Source organism: Rhinichthys klamathensis, unplaced genomic scaffold, assembly GCF_029890125.1.
Source record: "Rhinichthys klamathensis goyatoka isolate OS25496 unplaced genomic scaffold, OSU_Roscu_1.1 h1tg000191l_1, whole genome shotgun sequence".
Lineage (NCBI taxonomy): Eukaryota > Metazoa > Chordata > Actinopteri > Cypriniformes > Leuciscidae > Rhinichthys > Rhinichthys klamathensis.
Genome location: NW_026606717.1, coordinates 3,216,229 through 3,238,166, shown reverse-complemented (window position 1 = coordinate 3,238,166; position 21,938 = coordinate 3,216,229).

Sequence of the window (21,938 nt, the reverse complement as noted above, 5' to 3'; positions counted from 1 at the left end):
GTGTGTAAAATAATTTTTTTTCAGGTATCTGCTGTGTAAAGTTGCACTTGTCCAGGTTCCCATTTTTACCCAGTGTACCAGTTTTTTTTTTTCTTAAGTTTTTTTTTATTTTGGATGTATTCCACTGAGGCAGATATCTGGTGATGTGGTCCTGTTACACACTTTGATATTCAAGAACACGTGACATTGTGCCTCACTGATTCGTTTCTCTAAGCGCACTGCCAGTGCTATCAGTGAACACCTGAACAGCCTCAATCTACTTATACAATATCCTCATTTTGTTTTTTGGGGGTGTCTAATGTCGAGTAAAGTGAGTTTCTGCTGTGCCGATCCGGGCTCGTGATCATTCTCATGTAGTTCCACCATTCCTCACTTTTTTTTTTTTTTCTCCTTCAATTTGCATCCTCTATTTACTGCCACTTCCTCCCTCTCGACTCAGGCAATTCACTTCAACCGTATATTTTTGCTTGTGTATTTCTCTATTCGTTCGGATCTCGTTCTGTATTTCACTTCCTGCTAGACCACGGTTATCTCCTCGTGTCGTGCCATCCAATTCATTCTGCCACAAGGCCAAGTGTAAAGCTCGATTTACTACTGTAAAGCCTGTTCTCCGAACTGATGACGTTCGTGGTGTTTTTTGTCGGTTTTCTGCTCTAAACGCAAGGCCAGAGTACCATTCCTGTAGCGCTGTCTGACTTTTAACTTCGTCTACGCTGGCATTGCGATAGCGCTGCGTCGTTTTCTTGCTGCGTGCTCTCAAAGCCAATTTGTTTTTCGTTTGCCCCTCCCTCTCGAATTTGTCATGTTTTAAAAAATCGAATGGATTGACAAGCACTTATTGTAGATCACTGGTGCAGCTACTCATTGCTTTTAAAAAAAAAAAAAATGAAAACATACTTTTGCCATGAGGCAGAGGTCAATTTTAATGACTTTTATCAAGCAAGAGTAAATAGATGAACTGGGGAGGACCATCTTATAGTTCCCCTTTTGGTGTCCCTTTTTATTCCTCATCTGTCTGTTTTTGTTTTCTTCTGGTTGTTTTTAATTGGAAGCAACTTGTCTGGTTATATTGGATTGCTGATGGTGTTGTAGTAAAAAGATTTTTGTAAAGTGTGAATAAATAATGTATCACGTTTCCTTTCTTTGACATGAATTGTGTTGATGTGTGTATTATATCTAATAGTTTTTTTTGTCATTTTCATTTTGCTTTTGTTTTGTAATACTCAAAACCAAATTTTTTGTAAAAATGTTGGCACACTGAATTATAGATTTATATTGTTGCTAACCTTCACTTCAAGAAACTTTTGAGAAAAAAAGATACGTCAATGAAATGGTTAAGTCACAGAGAAATAAAGAGCTGTCATTTTGTCACCAAACAATTTCAACTTTGACCCTGATCTTTGTGGCATTTCACCTGGTTTGAGTGCCAGTTAGTTTAAAGCGTGCACATGGGTTGTGGCAAGAATTGCAGTCTCTCTATCTCTTTCTTTCTATCTGTCTCTTTCTCTTGATTTTTTTTTAGGCGTTTTCTTGCTACCGCTCTCCAGGAGAAAGTAAGGTTGAGAGTAGGATGAGACTTTTTCTTTTGTTTTACAAGTGTTCTTGCTCTCCTTCCTTGTGTTCTGTGCACAACTCGGTGTCACTGATCTCTGAAAAACAGTCACTTCTAATAAATTGCGCATGTATAGATATTGTTGCCATCACCATATTGTTCAGAGACGTTTTTGTTTCCTTTGGGTCAAAGACAATGGTTTCAGGTGGTGTCTTGTGCACGACAAGCAAAAACCGCATAATGCTAATCACGTCAACGTGGCAATAATTGCTTGCATCCATCCCCCCTCTTTTTCTGATCCACTTGAGCAGATGTTTCTGGCTTCACCATAGAAATCCTTTTAATTTCCTTTTCCTGTTTCATAGTCGACTTTTCTCTGTCGGTAGGGGTAGTAGTTCAATGGTCAGGATTGTGGTTGAATCAGCTGAGAGTCAATAAGTATTTAGGTAATGTCACTATATAATGCACTGGACCAACTCTTGTTTACCATTTATGGAATACCAGCATAACACTTGCACAATGTTTCAAATAAGAATGTTGCATATATATATAAATAAATACACATATATATATATATATATATATGGTAAAAGATTATAGCTATTTAATAAAAGAAAATCAAATAATGGCAGCTGTTTTTAATTCAATATTAAGTGTTGGGGATAAAAACCTAATGGTAAACAAGCGTTTTGGATTTCACTGTTTCTCCAGTTCTCTTGGTTCTCTGAGTAGTGATGTGTTTATAACAGGGTCAGCTTGTTTCCTTTACACCTATGTATTTTTTTTCCTACTCATGGTTAAATAAATTCTATATCTGTTTCAGTCTTGGTGTTTTGTGTTTATTCTTAGATTCGATGTAAATGTTAGAGCACGTTGTGTAGGTTACAACACGTGGAACAGAAATTTACTTCGAGTCAATTGCTTTAGCATTAAAGGGTTAGTTCACCCAAAAATCAAAATTCGGTCATTAATTCCTCACCCTTATGTCGTGCCAAACCCGTAAGACCTTTGTTCATCTTGGAAACACAAATCAAGATATTTTTGATGAAATCCGAGAGCTTTCTGACCCCCCTGTAGACGGCAACGTTATTACCACTTTCAAGGCCTAGAAAGTTAGTAAAGACAACGTTAAAATAGTCCATGTGACTACAGTGGATCAACCTTAATTTCATGTAGTGATGAGAATATTGTGCGCAAAAAAAAGGATTTTATTATGCAATGGATTTTATTCTACAATTTCTTCTCTGCCATGTCAGTCTGACGCTATTCACATTGTAAACAGTGCTGCGCTTATGGGTTCTGCGCTTATTGCGCCGACTTAAGCCCCGTTCACACTACAAGCGACGCCATACCATTCATTTCAATGGTGAGCGGGCGACTTCCGGCGACACGCGCGACAGCGACCGTTGGCGACTAGATGGGGCGTGTCTAGCGACGCGACAAAGTTGAGAAATTTTTAACTTTATGCAAATGAAGAGCGATTTTCGCGAACGACAACCAATAGGAGTGGAGCGCACGTGATCCTTCTCCTCAGCCCCTGGGCCTGCAGTGATGGATGGCAAGAAAGCTGATTCGCTGTCTTTTGGATGTCATACTAGTCAACCAGTAGTGGGAACGCCCACTAGCGACCTCATCGCCAGCGCCTGGCGACTTGCAGCGACAAAGTCGCGTGTAGTGTGAACGGGGCTTTAAGCCCCGTTCACACTACACGCGACCAAGCGACACGATACCATTCATTTCAATGGGGAGCTGGCGATTTCCGGCGACACGCGCGACAGCGACCATTGGCGACCGGATGGGGCGTGTCTGGCGACGCGACAAAGTTGACATCTGTTTAACTTTATGCAAATGAGGAGCGACTTTCGGGAGCGACAACCAATAGGAGCGGAGCGCGTATGATCCTTCTCCACATCATTGGATGTCATTCATAAAGGCAACCAGTAGTGGGAACTCCCACTAGCGACCTCATCGCCAGCCACTGGCGACATGCAGCGACAAAGTCGCTTGTAGTGTGAACGGGGCTTTAGGCTGAACCCGAAATCGCCCGTAGTACCCCAGAGTGCAGTCTGGACGATGGGGCGGGGCGACACTTTTAGGCGGGGCGACACGTGACGCTCCGCCCACCCCCAATTTAATTGGTTTATAATACCGCAATCTTATTGGTGTAAACGATTCAGGTCTGAGCATGCGCGTTCCTTTATGTACGATTTTGTGAATGATTTGGCCGTATCAAAGAAATATTAAATGCTAACTTTAATTGTATCTTATTATCAGTTTACCATAGTAATTTTTGTTAATATCTATTGGCTAATACTTTATATACTTAAGACACAGTATAGATTAAGTTATTGTTTAAAAACGAACGCTTGTGACGTTACTTGTACTTCAGGGAGATGTTTTACATTAGATTAGTGCGTCATTCACTTGGCTTCTTCATATTTCTATCAGGATCGGTGGATCAGCACAAACTCGGGATTTTACGCAAATGATAATAATTGACTGTAAGAATGTAAGCAGATTTTAAATTCTAACGCATGACCGTTTTTTTTAACGAGATTGTCCAATGCTTGCATTATTTGGTACAAAGTGCAAATAAAATGTTTAATGGCAAACACGTTTCCTGGTTGATTACCTGTTCATACAATATGAGGGCCTATTGGTTCTGTAAAGCCCTATGTTATATTTTTTAAAGATTAATGTTTTCTAATAAGTGTCAACCGGTTATGTAGCCTACGACTGTCTATCTGTGACTGTGACATCAGGTATATTAAAAATCCAATTGTTTATTCATCCACCATCGCATTGCGTGTTCATGTAGGCTACTGGATAAAAATGCTGATGTCACCGGGGTGACAAAGGCAGGCGGAACCTTTTAATCACGGCCGGGTTTCCGAGGGGAGGGATTTCCGGTGTGGGACCCGGAAGACTCCAGTTCCGGAAAACTCCGAGCAGAGACGGAGGATGATTAGTTGATACAAAACAGGTGCGGGAGAGGATGATTGCGATCGCGATTGGGACGCGTTGTCAGTTGGGAAGGATAAAAGGACATTTCATCTTCAACAGAAGGAAGGAGAGAGGAATAGCGGCGGGAGATATTCGGGTGAATCTGGAGATGTGGAGATGCGGGGAGGAGAACTGTGGTGGATAAGAGATAAGTGCTGTTGATGTTTGGATTGAGAAATGAGAAATCTGGTGGAGGACGTGATGAGAGGATAAGTGCTGTTGATGTTTGGACTGTGATATGAGAAATCTGTTTGGAGGATGTGATGAGGCTGCATGAAGTGTAATTTTGTCTTTTTGGAGGAAGTTGAATGTCCCACGCTCCATTGGAAGAAGTCCAAGAGATTGTGAGAGGTGCAGTGGACCAGACCCCCTGTCTCCGCCCTAGTTTGTGAGTGACGAGACTTTGCAGTGTTGTTCATTAATGTAAACACGTGTGCAGATTTGTGCGAGTTGCAGTTGAGCACGAGTGGAGGTGTAATGCAGTGACATTGGGGAAGCGGTCCTGGCTGTGGAGACATCGTCTGCGACTCATTGGATGGAGACCATTGGAAGAAGTCATCTAGTGGGGAAATTCTCCTTTTCTCCTCTTTAATCGTTACGGGGCATTGTGAAGTGTTAGTTTGCTGTGGAATCCTCATCTCCTCTCTGTCTGAGCCCTGTGAATAGAGCCAGCTTTGCTGTTGAATCCTCATCTTCTCTCTGTCTGAGCCCTGTGAATGGAACTAGCTTTGCTGTGGAAACCTCATCTTCTCTCTGTCTGAGCCCTGTGAATGGAGCTAGCTTTGCTGTGGAATCCTCAATCTTCTCTCTCTGTCTGCCGGAGCCTTGTGAGTAGAACCAGCTTCGCTGTTGAATCCTCATCTCCTCTCTGTCTGAGCCCTGTGAATAGAGCCAGCTTTGCTGTGGAATCCTCGTCTTCTCTCTGTCTGAGCCCTGTGAATGGAACTAGCTTTGCTGTGGAAACCTCATCTTCTCTCTGTCTGAGCCCTGTGAATGGAACTAGCTTGCTGTGGAATCCTCATCTTCTCTCTCTGTCTGCCGGAGCCTTGTGAGTAGAACCAGCTTCGCTGTTGAATCCTCATCTTCTCTCTGTCTGAGCCCTGTGAATGGAACTAGCTTTGCTGTGGAAACCTCATCTTCTCTCTGTCTGAGCCCTGTGAATGGAGCTAGCTTTGCTGTGGAATCCTCATCTTCTCTCTCTGTCTGCCGGAGCCTTGTGAGTAGAACCAGCTTCGCTGTTGAATCCTCATCTTCTCTCTGTCTGAGCCCTGTGAATGGAACTAGCTTTGCTGTGAATCCTCATCTTCTCTCTGTCTGAGCCCTGTGAATGGAACTAGCTTTGCTGTGGAAACCTCATTTTCTCTCTGTCTGAGCCCTGTGAATGGAACTAGCTTGCTGTGGAATCCTCATCTTCTCTCTCTGTCTGCCGGAGCCTTGTGAGTAGAACCAGCTTCGCTGTTGAATCCTCATCTTCTCTCTGTCTGAGCCCTGTGAATAGCGCCAGCTTTGCTGTGGAAACCTCATCTTCTCTCTGTTTGCCTGAGCCCTGTGAATAGAGCCAGCTTCGCTGCAGAAACTTCATCCTCTCTCTCTCCGCCTGAGCCCTGTGAATAGAGCTAGCTTTGCTGTGGAATCCTCATCATCTCTCTCTGTCTGCCTGAGCCTTGTGAGTAGAACAAGCTTCGCTGTTGAATCCTCATCTCCTCTCTGTCTGAGCCCTGTGAATAGCGCCAGCTTTGCTGTTGAACCTTCATCTTCCCTCTGTCTGCCCGGGCCTTGTGAAGAGAGCCAGCCTTGCTGTCGAATCCTCGCTCCTCTCCATCCATCTGGATCCTGTGAGTAAAGTCGTTATACTGTTGCACGCCCACCTGTGTCCGCCGTCCATCCGAACCCTGGGAAGCGAGCCAGCTCTGTTGCTGATTCCGTACTCCTCTCCGTCCATCCGAACCCTGCGAAGAGAGAAACAGTTCTGCTGTGAATCCGAGAGGAACAGTTCCGCTGATAATTCTTACCTGTTCTCTGCCTGCCTGTGCCCCGAGAAGAGAGCCAGCTCTGTGCTGATTCCGTATTCCTCTCCGTCCACCCGAATCCTGTGAAGAGAGAGACAGTTCTGCTGTGAATGCCAGAGAAACAGTTCTGCTGATAATTCTTACCTGTCCTCTACCTGTCTGAGCCCCGAGAAGAGAGCCAGTTCTGTGGCTGATTCCGTACTCCTCTCCGTCCATCCGAATCCTGGGAAGAGAGAGACAGTTCCGCTGTGAATCCGAGAGAAACAGTTCTGCTGATAATTCTTACCTGTCCTCTACCTGTCTGAGCCCGGAGAAGAGAGCCAGTTCTGTGGCTGATTCCGTACTCCTCTCCGTCCATCCGAATCCTGGGAAGAGAGAGACAGTTCTGCTGTGAATCCGAGAGAAACAGTTCCGCTGATAATTCTTACCTGTTCCTGGCCTTCCAGAGTCCTGAGAAGGACCAGTTATACGGCTGAAACCTCACCTTCCTCCAGTTGGCTTGAGGTTGTTTTTACCTAATTTATTCAATAAAGATTCTGTGTTCTTCTGCATTACTTTGCCTCTGTGTCCTCTGTGGTGTTGGCTCCTCGCGGTGGTACGTGAGTCGGGGGCTGGGACGGCCGGTCATCTGGCGTCCACTCCTCCCCCGACCCGGTGACATAAAGTGGCGTAGTCGGCAGGGTTGTTGCCACCGCGAGTTGAAGCGGCCACAGGTTCACTATGGCCGACGAAGAGATGGTGGCTGCAAGACCACAGGTCATGCCCGTGTTTATGGGAGCCCCTTGGGCCCAGCGTTATGGAGGACCGGGATCAGAACTACATCTCCAGGACTGGAGGACGCAAACTGAATACCTGGCTGGCCTCCAGGGGCTGAGTGATGCACAGAAGACACAGTTTGTTCTGGGCTCCCTGGAGGGAGAAGCAAAGAGGGAAGTTCTTGCTGCACCCAGCACTGCACGAGCCACCGCCAAGGCCATCTTTGACTTTTTGGCGGAACTGTATGGGGATACTACCCCCGTGGCCGCCCTTCGGGCTCAGTTCTTCAACTTTCGACAAGGTCCTAGGCAAGCCTTACGGGCTTATGCGTTGAAGCTACGTGAGCAGTTTGTTCGATTGAAAGGGCGACCCGATCATGGTCTGGGTGATGGAGATTCCTTACTGCGAGATCAGTTTGTTTTGGGGCTCCGAGACGGGCCTATTCGACAGAGTATAAAGCTCCAGCTCCGCCGAGACCCAGCGTTAACTTTTGAAGATCTCCGACAGGAGGCCTTGGCGTTGGAGATGGATCAGGGTGAGGCAACTGACCCACCGATGTGTATGGCTGTTGGTGGTGCCTCTACTCCAACCGTAGATTGGAAACAGAAGTTGCGTGCAGAACTGTTGGAGGACGTCAAAGGACAGATGGCTGAACTATCTAGGACCCTCCTAGAAGAACTGCGCCGGGGACAGCTCAGTGGCCGGGATCGATCCTATTCCGAGGGGAGCCGAGAGCCCGGACGGCGCCCTGGACGACCGGCTAATCCGAGGTTCCAGTGGGATGGTCAGGGCAGGCCCATTTGTAACAGCTGCGGGGAATCAGGACATTATAGCCGTCAGTGTGGCTCCCGACGCAGTTCCCAAGAGGGTTTTTAGTTGTGCCGGCCACTGCGGGTCAAGTGGCCGGGACCCCCTTAAATGACCCCCTTTCTATGCCTATCCTCCGAGACGACTGGGTTGGACGTTGTCCAACCGTGAAGATTCAGGTTAATGGGGTGGAGATTGAAGGTTTAGTCGATACCGGTTCCCAAGTCACGTTATTCTCCGAGAGCCTGTCCAGGGAACTCTTTAAAAACCGACGACTTCAGGAGGCGGAGTCCTCACAACTTGTGTTGAGAGGAGCAAACGGGCTAGACATTCCCTATACCGGCTATGTGATGGTGGACTTCCATGTTCAAGGGGTCCCCGTACGACAAAAAAGGAGTTGTTATCGTTAGAGACCGCTGCTTGGGTTCACATCGAGCATTGATTGGCATGAATGTCATTTCGGAATGCTGGGAAGAGCTGTTCCGAAACCGGCCGGCCCAGGCCCCTTCGGTCCCAGAGCGACAGGAATGGGAGCGTATTCTGGCTGACTGCCGTAGGATTCAGGCGGCTAACCGCGAGGATCGCGAAAGCATTGGGCGAGTAATTTGACGGTTTGGCCTGACAGTTCCAACACGAAGCGAGGCAGTGATATGGGCCCGGCTTAGGCCGGCTTATGGCGCGGATGACTGGGTCCTCCTCGAACCACATTGGGATTGCCAATCCATCGGAGTGGCCCGAGGGCTGGCTGTGGTCCATCGGGGCCGGGTCTCGGTGCGGGTACGGAACGTTAACCCGTATCCTGTCGTCCTTCGCCGCCATCAACGCCTGGTCCGAGTCACCGCGGTGCGTTCCCACCAGGTGAGGGAAGAGAGAGACGTTTGCTTCCGTCAAGTGAGCTCTGTGGTAGTGGAAGTGGCTGTTAGATCGGTAGAGCCGAGGAATGACCCCCAGAGAGGTGGAATACCGGATCATGTGGCAGGAGATTCCTTAAAAGGAGAGGGCCTGGAAGAGGAACAACAACTCCAACTCCGAGACTTTCTGGCGAAATGGCAACATGTGTTCTCGACCCACGATGAAGACTATGGGTGTACGGGGATTGTCAAACATCAGATTCCTACAGGCGACGCGGCCCCAAGCAGAGAGCGGTATCGGCCGGTGCCCCCGACGCTTTATTCAGAGGTTCGCACCCTGCTGAAGGGGATGCTGGATGGAGGAATCATACGGGGGGTAGTAGCCCTTGGGCGGCCCCAATTGTGCTAGTGCGGAAAAAGACCGGTGCCTGGAGATTTTGTGTTGATTATCGGAAGTTGAACGACGTGACGAAGAAGGACGCATTCCCCTTACCACGCATTGAGGATTCCCTCACTAGTCTGACTCAGGCCGCTTGGTACTCCACGTTAGATCTGGCCAGTGGGTACTGGCAGGTGCAGGTGGACGAGAGGGATAGGGAGAAGACTGCCTTCACCACTCCATTTGGGCTCTTTGAGTGGGAGCGGATGCCGTTTGGGCTGTGCAATGCCCCTGCGACTTTCCAGAGGCTAATGCAGCGATGCTTGGGAGGGCAGTTAGTTGATTCAACCTTGGTCTACCTCGATGACGTCAAAGTATTCTCGCCAGACTTCGCCTCCCATCTGCTCCACCTGGAACGTGGGTTCCAGGCTATGGAAAAATATGGATTGAAGTTGCGGCCGGATAAATGCCAGCTATTTAGGAGTGAAGTGCAGTTTCTGGGCCATCGGGTCAGCGCTGCAGGGGTGTCCCCTGACCCGGAGAAAGTGTCTGCCGTCCAGGGCTGGGAGGTGCCAAAAACTGTCCGGCAAGTAAGGTCCTTCTTGGGCTTTGTAGGCTACTATCGACGTTTCATCAAGGGGTTTTCGGGGATTGCCAAGCCCCTGAATCGACTCCTCGAAGGTACCGGACGCTCCCGACCCCGGAGATCTCCCTCCGTGGACTGGGACTCGGCGTGTGAATCGGCTTTCCAAAAACTCAAGCGGGAACTCCTGCAGGCCCCGATCCTGGCGTATGCTGATTTTACTCAGCCGTTTATCCTATACACCGACGCAAGTAATGCAGGATTGGGAGCTGTACTCGCACAACGACAGCAGGGAGAGGAGAGAGTTATTGCATATGCCAGCCGGAGTCTCCACCCAGCCGAGCGGAATGCCTCCAACTATAGCTCTTTCAAGATAGAACTTCTGGCAATGAAGTGGGCGATGACGGAAAAATTTAAAGACTACTTATGGGGAGCGAAGGTGATGGTGGTGACCGATAACAACCCCCTGGTTCATCTGCAGACAGCCAGATTGGGAGCGGTGGAGCAGCGTTGGGTGGCCCAGCTGGCCAATTACGATTACCAGCTTCAATATCGACCAGGTAGAGAGCATACTAATGCGGATGCGCTGTCCCGACTCCCTGTGCCTAACGAGAGTGGGCGAACCGTATCCCCTACTTTTGAACCGGAGGAAAGACTGTTAGTGGGAGTGGTGGAAGCCCCCGGAACCCGGTTGGAGGGAGTACCCACTGGCTGGGGATGGGACCCAGGCCGGTGGAAAGAGTTACAGCAGAGGGATGTTGACCTGGCAAGGGTGCATGCTTACCTGCAACAAGGTTCTAGGCCTGGGGTAGAAGAGAGGCAGACTCAAACCGTGGCAGTAAGGAAACTCATGGGGCAGTGGAAGAGACTCAGTTTGAGAGAGGGGGTGATCTGTCGTTTTATTCAAGAGCCAGTAACCCAGGAGGCGGTATACCAGGTGGTGGTGCCAGAAGAACAGCGTTTGGCCCTGCTGGAAGCCTACCACACGCACACAGGACACCAAGGACAAGAAAGGACATTATCTCTGTTAAGGAGGTATTTTCACTGGACAGGGATGGAGGCGACGGTCAGGGTGTTCGTTCAAAGCTGCCCCCGGTGTGTACTTTTTAAGACCAGGAAAGAGGCAAGAGCTCCCTTGGTCCCCATGTGCCCTAGAGCACCTCTGCACATCGTGGGGATGGACTTTTTAACACTGGGTCGGCCCACGGATCGGTACCAGAACATCTTGGTAGTAACTGATCTATTTACAAAATACGCATGGGCTATTCCTACTCCAGACCAAACAGCTGTTACCACTGCCGGTGTACTCTGGCGAGCTATTATCCAGCCCTTCGGGTGCCCCGAGACTCTTCACTCGGATCAGGGCCCGAACTTTGAAGCTAGGGTCATACAAGAACTGAGCCGCCTTTATGGGTGCCGGAAGACTCGCACTACCTCGTATCGCCCCCAAGGTAACGGGGGGTGCGAGAGGTTCAACCAGACCCTGTTGGGGTTACTCGGGACCTTGGAAGCCGACCAACAGAGTCAGTGGGAGGAATGCCTCCCTGCCCTAGTACAAGCCTATAATAACAGTGTACACAGCACCACAGGTTATGCCCCGGCATTCTTGATGTTTGGGAGACACATGCCGTTACCGGTTGATCTGTTGCTGGGGACTAAGCCTACGGAGGGAGTTCAGAGTACGACGGAGTGGGTGGGTCGTCATCATCGGCAGCTCCATTACGCCTACCGTCGGGTTACGGACCATCTGAGCACAGCAGCAGCCAAAAATAAACGGTTGTATGATCGGACAGCTCGAGAAGCCCCCCTACTGCCCGGAGAGCGAGTATTGGTGCGAGACAATCGACGCCCAGGGAAGGGCAAACTCAGCGACCGTTGGGAGACTGTACCGTATGTGGTGGAACGCCAACAAAAGCCTGATCTACCTGTGTATACCGTTCGCCCTGAAGGAAGGCTAGGCCCTGAGCGGGTACTCCACCGGAATTTGCTTCGTCCTTGCCCAAATTATTTGGCCCCGATGGAAGAGGCCCCTGAACGGTCTATGACCCCAGTAGCTCCATCAGTGGGATGGGCCGTGGTCCCAAGGGGCCCCGAAATCGAGGCGGCAAGAGCAGTCCCCTTATCCCCACCTCGACGTTCCCAGAGGGACAACCAGGGGAGGCCACCCCAGCGATACGGCGAGTGGGCCGAAGTTTCCCGGTCCTAGGGACTAGTCCCGAATGGCAGGGGGGGATGTCACCGGGGGTGACAAAGGCAGGCGGAACCTTTTAATCACGGCCGGGTTTCCGAGGGGAGGGATTTCCGGTGTGGGACCCGGAAGACTCCAGTTCCGGAAAACTCCGAGCAGAGACGGAGGATGATTAGTTGATACAAAACAGGTGCGGGAGAGGATGATTGCGATCGCGATTGGGACGCGTTGTCAGTTGGGAAGGATAAAAGGACATTTCATCTTCAACAGAAGGAAGGAGAGAGGAATAGCGGCGGGAGATATTCGGGTGAATCTGGAGATGTGGAGATGCGGGGAGGAGAACTGTGGTGGATAAGAGATAAGTGCTGTTGATGTTTGGATTGAGAAATGAGAAATCTGGTGGAGGACGTGATGAGAGGATAAGTGCTGTTGATGTTTGGACTGTGATATGAGAAATCTGTTTGGAGGATGTGATGAGGCTGCATGAAGTGTAATTTTGTCTTTTTGGAGGAAGTTGAATGTCCCACGCTCCATTGGAAGAAGTCCAAGAGATTGTGAGAGGTGCAGTGGACCAGACCCCCTGTCTCCGCCCTAGTTTGTGAGTGACGAGACTTTGCAGTGTTGTTCATTAATGTAAACACGTGTGCAGATTTGTGCGAGTTGCAGTTGAGCACGAGTGGAGGTGTAATGCAGTGACATTGGGGAAGCGGTCCTGGCTGTGGAGACATCGTCCGCGACTCATTGGATGGAGACCATTGGAAGAAGTCATCTAGTGGGGAAATTCTCCTTTTCTCCTCTTTAATCGTTACGGGGCATTGTGAAGTGTTAGTTTGCTGTGGAATCCTCATCTCCTCTCTGTCTGAGCCCTGTGAATAGAGCCAGCTTTGCTGTTGAATCCTCATCTTCTCTCTGTCTGAGCCCTGTGAATGGAACTAGCTTTGCTGTGGAAACCTCATCTTCTCTCTGTCTGAGCCCTGTGAATGGAGCTAGCTTTGCTGTGGAATCCTCATCTTCTCTCTCTGTCTGCCGGAGCCTTGTGAGTAGAACCAGCTTCGCTGTTGAATCCTCATCTTCTCTCTGTCTGAGCCCTGTGAATGGAACTAGCTTTGCTGTGGAAACCTCATCTTCTCTCTGTCTGAGCCCTGTGAATGGAACTAGCTTTGCTGTGGAAACCTCATCTTCTCTCTGTCTGAGCCCTGTGAATGGAGCTAGCTTTGCTGTGGAATCCTCATCTTCTCTCTCTGTCTGCCGGAGCCTTGTGAGTAGAACCAGCTTCGCTGTTGAATCCTCATCTTCTCTCTGTCTGAGCCCTGTGAATGGAACTAGCTTTGCTGTGAATCCTCATCTTCTCTCTGTCTGAGCCCTGTGAATGGAACTAGCTTTGCTGTGGAAACCTCATCTTCTCTCTGTCTGAGCCCTGTGAATGGAACTAGCTTGCTGTGGAATCCTCATCTTCTCTCTCTGTCTGCCGGAGCCTTGTGAGTAGAACCAGCTTCGCTGTTGAATCCTCATCTTCTCTCTGTCTGAGCCCTGTGAATAGCGCCAGCTTTGCTGTGGAAACCTCATCTTCTCTCTGTTTGCCTGAGCCCTGTGAATAGAGCCAGCTTCGCTGCAGAAACTTCATCCTCTCTCTCTCCGCCTGAGCCCTGTGAATAGAGCTAGCTTTGCTGTGGAATCCTCATCTCTCTCTGTCTGCCTGAGCCTTGTGAGTAGAACAAGCTTCGCTGTTGAATCCTCATCTCCTCTCTGTCTGAGTCCTGTGAATAGCGCCAGCTTTGCTGTGGAAACCTCATCTTCTCTCTGTTTGCCTGAGCCCTGTGAATAGAGCCAGCTTCGCTGTAGAAACTTCATCCTCTCTCTCTCCGCCTGAGCCCTGTGCATAGAGCCAGCTTTGCTGTTGAACCTTCATCTTCCCTCTGTCTGCCCGGGCCTTGTGAAGAGAGCCAGCCTTGCTGTCGAATCCTCGCTCCTCTCCATCCATCTGGATCCTGTGAGTAAAGTCGTTATACTGTTGCACGCCCACCTGTGTCCGCCGTCCATCCGAACCCTGGGAAGCGAGCCAGCTCTGTTGCTGATTCCGTACTCCTCTCCGTCCATCCGAACCCTGCGAAGAGAGAAACAGTTCTGCTGTGAATCCGAGAGGAACAGTTCCGCTGATAATTCTTACCTGTTCTCTGCCTGCCTGTGCCCCGAGAAGAGAGCCAGCTCTGTGCTGATTCCGTATTCCTCTCCGTCCACCCGAATCCTGTGAAGAGAGAGACAGTTCTGCTGTGAATCCCAGAGAAACAGTTCTGCTGATAATTCTTACCTGTCCTCTACCTGTCTGAGCCCCGAGAAGAGAGCCAGTTCTGTGGCTGATTCCGTACTCCTCTCCGTCCATCCGAATCCTGGGAAGAGAGAGACAGTTCTGCTGTGAATCCGAGAGAAACAGTTCCGCTGATAATTCTTACCTGTTCCTGGCCTTCCAGAGTCCTGAGAAGGACCAGTTATACGGCTGAAACCTCACCTTCCTCCAGTTGGCTTGAGGTTGTTTTTACCTAATTTATTCAATAAAGATTCTGTGTTCTTCTGCATTACTTTGCCTCTGTGTCCTCTGTGGTGTTGGCTCCTCGCGGTGGTACGTGAGTCGGGGGCTGGGCCGGCCGGTCATCTGGCGTCCACTCCTCCCCCGACCCGGTGACACTTACAAATATTAACACTCACATATAGGCTAGCTGCATAACCATAAAAAAACACACTGCTATAAATCTGTGCAATTATAATAGGCTGTAATAAAATAAATAAAACACCCAGCAGAGAAGTGATATGAACATGTAGGCCAATTGCTTAAATACGCTCTTGAGCACATAGCCTACATTATAATATTTGCTATAGATCAACATAACATCTGTTTTAGTAAAAAAAAAACAAAAATTTTTTTTTTTTTTTTTTTCACATTGCAGCGCTGCACGGATTTTATTCCCATTGTACGCACATAACCCAATGGCCAGGGCTTGCTATTTGGTAGCCTGTCTCATTTGTCACCGTGGTTTTGCTTTAAAATAAAATAAAACACACTTTCGGATTTATCCTTGTTTTACTGAAATACAGGGAATTATCATAATTTGTGTAAAATCCCGAGTTTGTTTATTCACTGATCCCACTGGAAAAACGAAGAAGCATAAACGAATGATGTAAAATTAAGGAGCTCTGCATGACATGTGGAAAAATATTGACTAAAACAGCCCACATAGAAATGATCTCTCCTTTGATCTGCAGTAATTTTATGCAGTCATGCTCATTGCCCACCAAAAGTGGCAATGACTTATCTGCAGGGTAAATTAATATAGTATAGCTAGGCTAAATCTCAAACTGTGTATTATTTATCAGCAACATATTTTGTGATATCGCCAAGCCATAAAACTGCTCAATATTAAAGCTTACAATATGACTTTTTGTAAAGCTGCTTTGAAACGATGTGAATTGTGAATACATTTTGACAGTAACTTCATCTAACTTCATTCGTAAGTTCATCAAAACATTATCCAATTGATCGTTACTGAAATCGCAATGGTTATCACTTAATATCTTAAGATAGTACGGCCAAACAGCGTCATAGATAATTCATAAACTCGCACATAAAGGAACGCGCATGCTCGTGCCTCAAGCGTCTATGCCAATAAGATTGCGGTATTATAAACCAATAAAATCGGGTGTGGGCGGAGCGACACGTGTCTCCCCACCTAAAAGTGTCGCCCCGCCCCATCGTCCAGACTGCACTCTGGGGCTACTCAATCGCCCCATGAAATGGCGTATGTATGACACGCCAATTTCGTATTTCCATTTTTAGCGTGCTATCAACACGCATAATCACTTTTCAGCGTGTTTATCAACGCCGTTGACTTAACGTTACATTACTGTATATAGGGGAGAGTGGGGTAAAGTGAGACATTTTTTACATTGGCTCTCCTCTAAGCGAGCTAAAATGATATATCAGTAAAATTTACACATTTCCCATTAATTCAGGATGTTTCCTAGCAATGCAAATTATCAGAATGTATTCAGGACGAAGGGCAGTGAAAATATGATTGTTTTTTAAAAAGTGGTCTTGTGTCTCACTTTACCCCAGCTTAGGGGTAAACTGAGAAAGACCAGAGAAATCAAGGGGGTAAAGTGAACCAGCGGGGGGTAAACTGATCCACTTACTTTTTATCAGAGCCCTGGCTCCCTGGAAAGCAAACGACTGGTATCAGTCAGGAGTAAGTATGGGTGTGGTTACAAGGAGACAAGTGATCTCGACAAATGCCTCCAACCTATGTTGGGGGACCCTTTACAAGGGCAGGCTCGTCTCTGGCCCATGGTCAAGCCTGGAGAAGCGCCTACATATAAACTGTCTAGAGATGAGAGCAGTCGCTCTATCGCTGAAAGCCTTTCTCCCGTACTTAAAAGGCCACCACATCCTGGTCCGGACGGACAATATTGCAGTGGTGTCCTATATAAATCGCTAGGGCTGTCTCAGGTCAAACAACCTGCACGCCATGGCCAAAAACCTCATCTTATGGGCTCAGCACAACCTGCGCTCCCTAAGGGCGGCGCATGTGCCAGGCATCCTGAACCAGGGTGCGGATATGTTATCCAGAGACAATGTTCCCCCAGGGGAATGGTCTCTTCACCCACAGACGGTTCAGCTAATATGAAGCATCTTCGGCGAGGCAGAGGTCGACCTCTTCGCCTCAGAAGACAACGCTCATTGCCGAATATTTTTCTCAATCGTGCTTGCCCACGATTGGCCGAGCCGCCCGCTGTATGCATTTCCTCCGGTCACGATGTTACCACAGGTCATCGAACGGATCAGGGAGAGCAAGTGCGCAATGCTACTAATAGCACCTCTCTGGAAGACCCAGTCATGGTTCTCTGTGCTGGTACAGCTGCTGGAAACAGCCCCATGGCCGGTTCGGCTGAGGAGAGACCTCCTCACGCAGCCAAACCGATTAATCTACCGTCCCCGTCCCGACTTGTGGGCCCTTTATGTATGGCCCCTCAACGGATACATCTGTGTCTGCTGTGGAGCTGCACTGCGTTTTTAAAATTTTGGCTTTAATATTCCACATTTTTAAAACAGGGCTCCTACTCCTCAATATCTTGTCAGGCTTGTCAATATTTCTATGCCTTGCAGCTGCTCTTATAGACTTCTTTCCTTCCTTGACCTCAGCGGCTGCACTCTCCATCTCCTCGAGGGGTGTTTTTCCCCAGGTTGTCTTCCTGGTGTATTACCTTGGCATGATGGCTTTTCTTCAATGTTTATGACATTAAAAAATAAAACATATGTAATGTAATAGCCTATTACATTAAAATATGTTTAAGACTAAACTTAACTTGTGCCTCATGTCTCACTTTACCCCACAGCATTTGTCTCACTTTACCCCACTGCCACATTTTAGAAAAAAACGATCTCTCTTAGTAATTCAGGATACTCTTCAGCTAGCATCATCACATGGTTTTATGTTAATAGTTCATCAACATGTATGATATAAGTTTTTCTACCTGAATCAATTTGCTTTGGCACAACAGTTGATTAAGTTGACAGCAGGAAAATTTACTTTTACATGGAAAGCTCAAAATGCGTATAGATAACACGCCACTTGACTTGAAAGTGGCGTGTATGTTTACGCAAAGTCATGATGTCATGTTGCTCATTCACTATTCCCTACATTGGTCCACTTGAAGGAGTGAACGAAAATGAGTGAGCGAATTCGGACAGCCGTTGAGCGTACGTCGGCTGTACACTTAATGCGATGCAATGTGGGATAGAATAAGTGCACATAATAACGTCCGCTATGGTTTCGTACATCACTACAAATGGTTGTCCCCTCAAATGAGGGTATTGGGGGGCGATTTCGGATTCAGCCTTAGCATTGGCCGGCTTCTGCATCAGCATCACACGCATGTGTCGTGGTGCTCACGTGAACAGCGTCAGACTGAGACGAAAGAGAAGGAGTTGTTGCTCTCTGATTTCATCAAAAATATCTTTATTTGTGTTCCGAAGAAGAACGGATGTCTTGTGGGTTTGGAACGACACGAGGGGGAGTAATTAATGATAGAATTTCCATTTTTGGGTGAACTATTCCTTCAAGTGCAACAGAGAGTTGAAAATCTTTCATTGTTTGAACAAATAGATAGTCACACCCCCAAATTCATATCATTGGTTGAAGTATGTTTCTATGTCAGGATGCTCAAACCAACAGCAATGTTTTGATAGTTATCTCATGATTGTTCATTACACATACATACAGTTTTAAAGGTAGCCAAGCTACACATATCTTTCTTACAGTTGTCTCTACATATTACACTGGGACAGGAGATTTTAAGATAGTAAAAAACGACACACTTCGGCTTTCATTTTATAACCTTCTTTAAAAAAAAATCCCCAGACTTGTATATTTGTCTGCCCTGATGTGCTTCACCCAGCAGATGGAGTGCATGTTTCATATGGATGCTCATGATTCTTTTTTTCTTTACTTCTCAGTGGTTATGAACTTGTCTCTTTTTTCCATCTGTAAGCTTGGCAAGAATTCTAAATGTTTATATATATATATATATATATATATATATATATATATATATATATATATATATATATATAACACGTGTCTTATAAAACAAAAGCCACATGACACTATTAGATTACAAAAGATTCTGTAGAAAGAATCTGTACAAAGTTTTGTAAGATTACAGTGTGTTTTACCAGACACAGATGAATATGTATTATATTGTCTACAAAAGCCTCAAATTGACAGTCTGTATGAATGTGTAAACAGACATTTCCCTGCAGTTCCATTGTGATTTAATGCAATTACCATGGAGACAAACCCTCCTGCAAAACGATCATCACAGGGAGCATAAACAGTCAGTCTTGGGTAGCAATGCGGCAAACATCTGCAGCACCGAGATGAATAAGTCATGTCAGTCATAATTTGTTTAAACTTTGTCAATAAGACAGCCAAGTGCTACAAATTATGTATCACTGAGAATCTGAGATACATAATCATGAACACATGCACAATGTGGAAAATATCAAAGTATCAAAACATCTACTCTTGACCTGTCTCTGAGGCAATAAGAAAAAGAAACACCAGACAATTACCCGGGTGAAAATGTTACACATTAGATAGACAGACATAAAAAATAAATAGGTAGACAAAGAAATAGACAAACAGAGATAGGCATGCGGATGGATAGACGTTAGAGATGATAGATGGATGGATGGATGTTGGAGCTCATGTTGGTGTTTCTCTGCACATAAAATCCACAATAGACTGTTAGAACATCACTATGTAATTTTGCTGCCTTAAAGCTGAAGTTGTTTACAGGTTGGGTTTATCCTTGGATAGACTTCATTAGTTTTGAAGTTTCATTTCAAGGTTTGGGCCGTAGGGAATCTTTCTAAATTCTCTCTGTAGGTTGGTTATAACGACCCAAAGCAATGATCCCTGCTAAACTTTTTCCGAAACAATCTCTTGGGACGGCCACTTTTTGTGAGGTATGATCGCTTTAGAATTCGCTTGGCTTTAAACTGAGGGCCTTAATGCTGATCCTAAAACCACATTTTAAATCATTTGGTCCTCTGCCAGCAGAGTCATTTTTTACAAAATACATGTCCATGGCTGGGACTGTTTATCCCAAGGAGGTCTATAATAGCCTAATTAATTTCTTTAGGTTATATGACTCTAGCTCCATCTGCTTCTTTGGCCCTTTTGCTGTTACCAAAAAAGGGACTCATAACCTACTATATTATAGGCCGATCAGTCTGTTAAGGCTCAGTGGATAGACTACTACAAAACCATCATGCTCTGGTCAGCATTACTACCATTTCAACAGTTGATCCACCAACACTCCATTGAACACAGATGAGATTTTTCATTAAGTTCAACAGTTGTAGGCTACTCTGTCTCTGTAAACGGTATAAATCGGTATTTTGTTTACGCAGGTTGCGGTCAGATTGTTTGTGTAACCAATCAGAAGTGGCTTTCATCCTATATGTAGTCCATTATATGGGAAGCCGGAAGTTGAAAGACCGCAATAGCCTACATGAATTTGGAGCGTGCGTTGCTTAATGTTTACGTTTGCGATATCCCGGCGTACACAGCCAAACGTCCTAAAAGGATTAGGAAGAATAAAATAAGGAGACCAAAAGGCGACAGAAAAAAAACAAACAGTCAAAAGGAGAGTAAACACTGGCAAAGTATTTCATCATGGAGGGAGCTGAGAGTTTCAAAGTGTATGCAAACGGATGCCAAGCTCGCTTTGCTTCAGCTTGACAGGTAAAAATACCAAAGAGTAGAAAGGTCGTTTCTAGTTCTGGATGAAGTTCTACAACGGTTAACATCGCTTGCATGACATTCATAGAGATTTTGTAATTTAGCAAATATGTTTGTGAGTTAGCAGAAAGGAAAATGCATGTATTTCAAGACATATTTCCAAAAACAAGCCTTAATATTTTATGTATTTTATTGTGTTTTGTATTACTGGAAAACAAGAAAAAATACTGATATTTTGTAGCTACTGTAATTTGTGTAAATTCTAAGATTTTATATTATCTTGTGAAATTGATGCATGTCCGTTACGTTAAATAGTAGGCTACTGTAGCCTACACAAAAACTCTTTATGTTTGCTGTTATTTAAAAACAAAACAACAGATTCTGCAAAAAGTATATGGCAAAACTTTTCTTAGAGATTAAAAACTTTATATTTTGACTGTCTGGCTGTAGGAGCAGTAAAGGTTGGCTACCGTAGTCCATCCTTTGGATCATTTCATTAGGATTTTGTCATATAATTTTTTTTAAACATTTTTATTGTGAGGTTCACAATTTAGTTTTCTTGAAAATACATTTGATGCCTGGTGCTGGTTAAGTAATTAAAACGGTTGAACACTTGTATCTTATTATAAATGTAGTTTGAAGCAAGTTTATAGACAAAAATAGATTTTGTTCCATGGAAAATGGAAGCTCATGGTTCTCTGCTTTTCGTCCTCTTAGACTCATAAATTGTTCAGTGGCTTTCGTAAATGAATAAATCAAGTGTCCTGAGGTTCTTTATGAGTTGCTGGTAATACGTGTGTATCTTTGTATTTTAGGATTTCGTATTCTAACAGATTTCAGATGTTTCTCTTTGATGTTCAAATACATGCTGGTTATCAAATACACGTGGCATTCAATATGTCCTGCCTTAGTTTCCTGTTTCAGTGGAAATTACGTCAACGCATCATACAAAGCTGCGCGTTCCAAGGCACTTCAGGGGGCCTTTAAAGTCATTTTTACCCCCATGTAATTTTGCTCCAAATCTCAGGTGAAAATTGTCATTTTGACCCCCCTCCACAAAATAGTGTATTATTCAGTAAACATACATCCATGGCATTTAATATTTTGGATTTCAGCTTCATTCATGTATTTCTTTCAACAGAAAAAATATATATAAATCAAAATTTGTAGCCAGGGACCTCTGGTTGATTTGACAGGAAGATACTATATAGCGATCAGGGAGCTGGAACCAAATCTGTAGTGAATGGTGACAAAGTGAATCACACAACTTTCATGGTTTGCTCAATGTAACAAAAACACAAATAAGTGATACAAATGGATATTTTTCATCATTTTGAATTTCGGATATAGCTATTTGGGTTTATTGTTCACAATATAATTCCTTTTTTTTTTTGTTTAGGCAGGAATGTATGACATGTCGTAAAAACAAACGTCTGACTTGGAGGTACGAGTTTCCAAGTGCACTTGAAGGCAGCATCATTGGGGCAGGAATATTCTCATTCTAGATAGCATT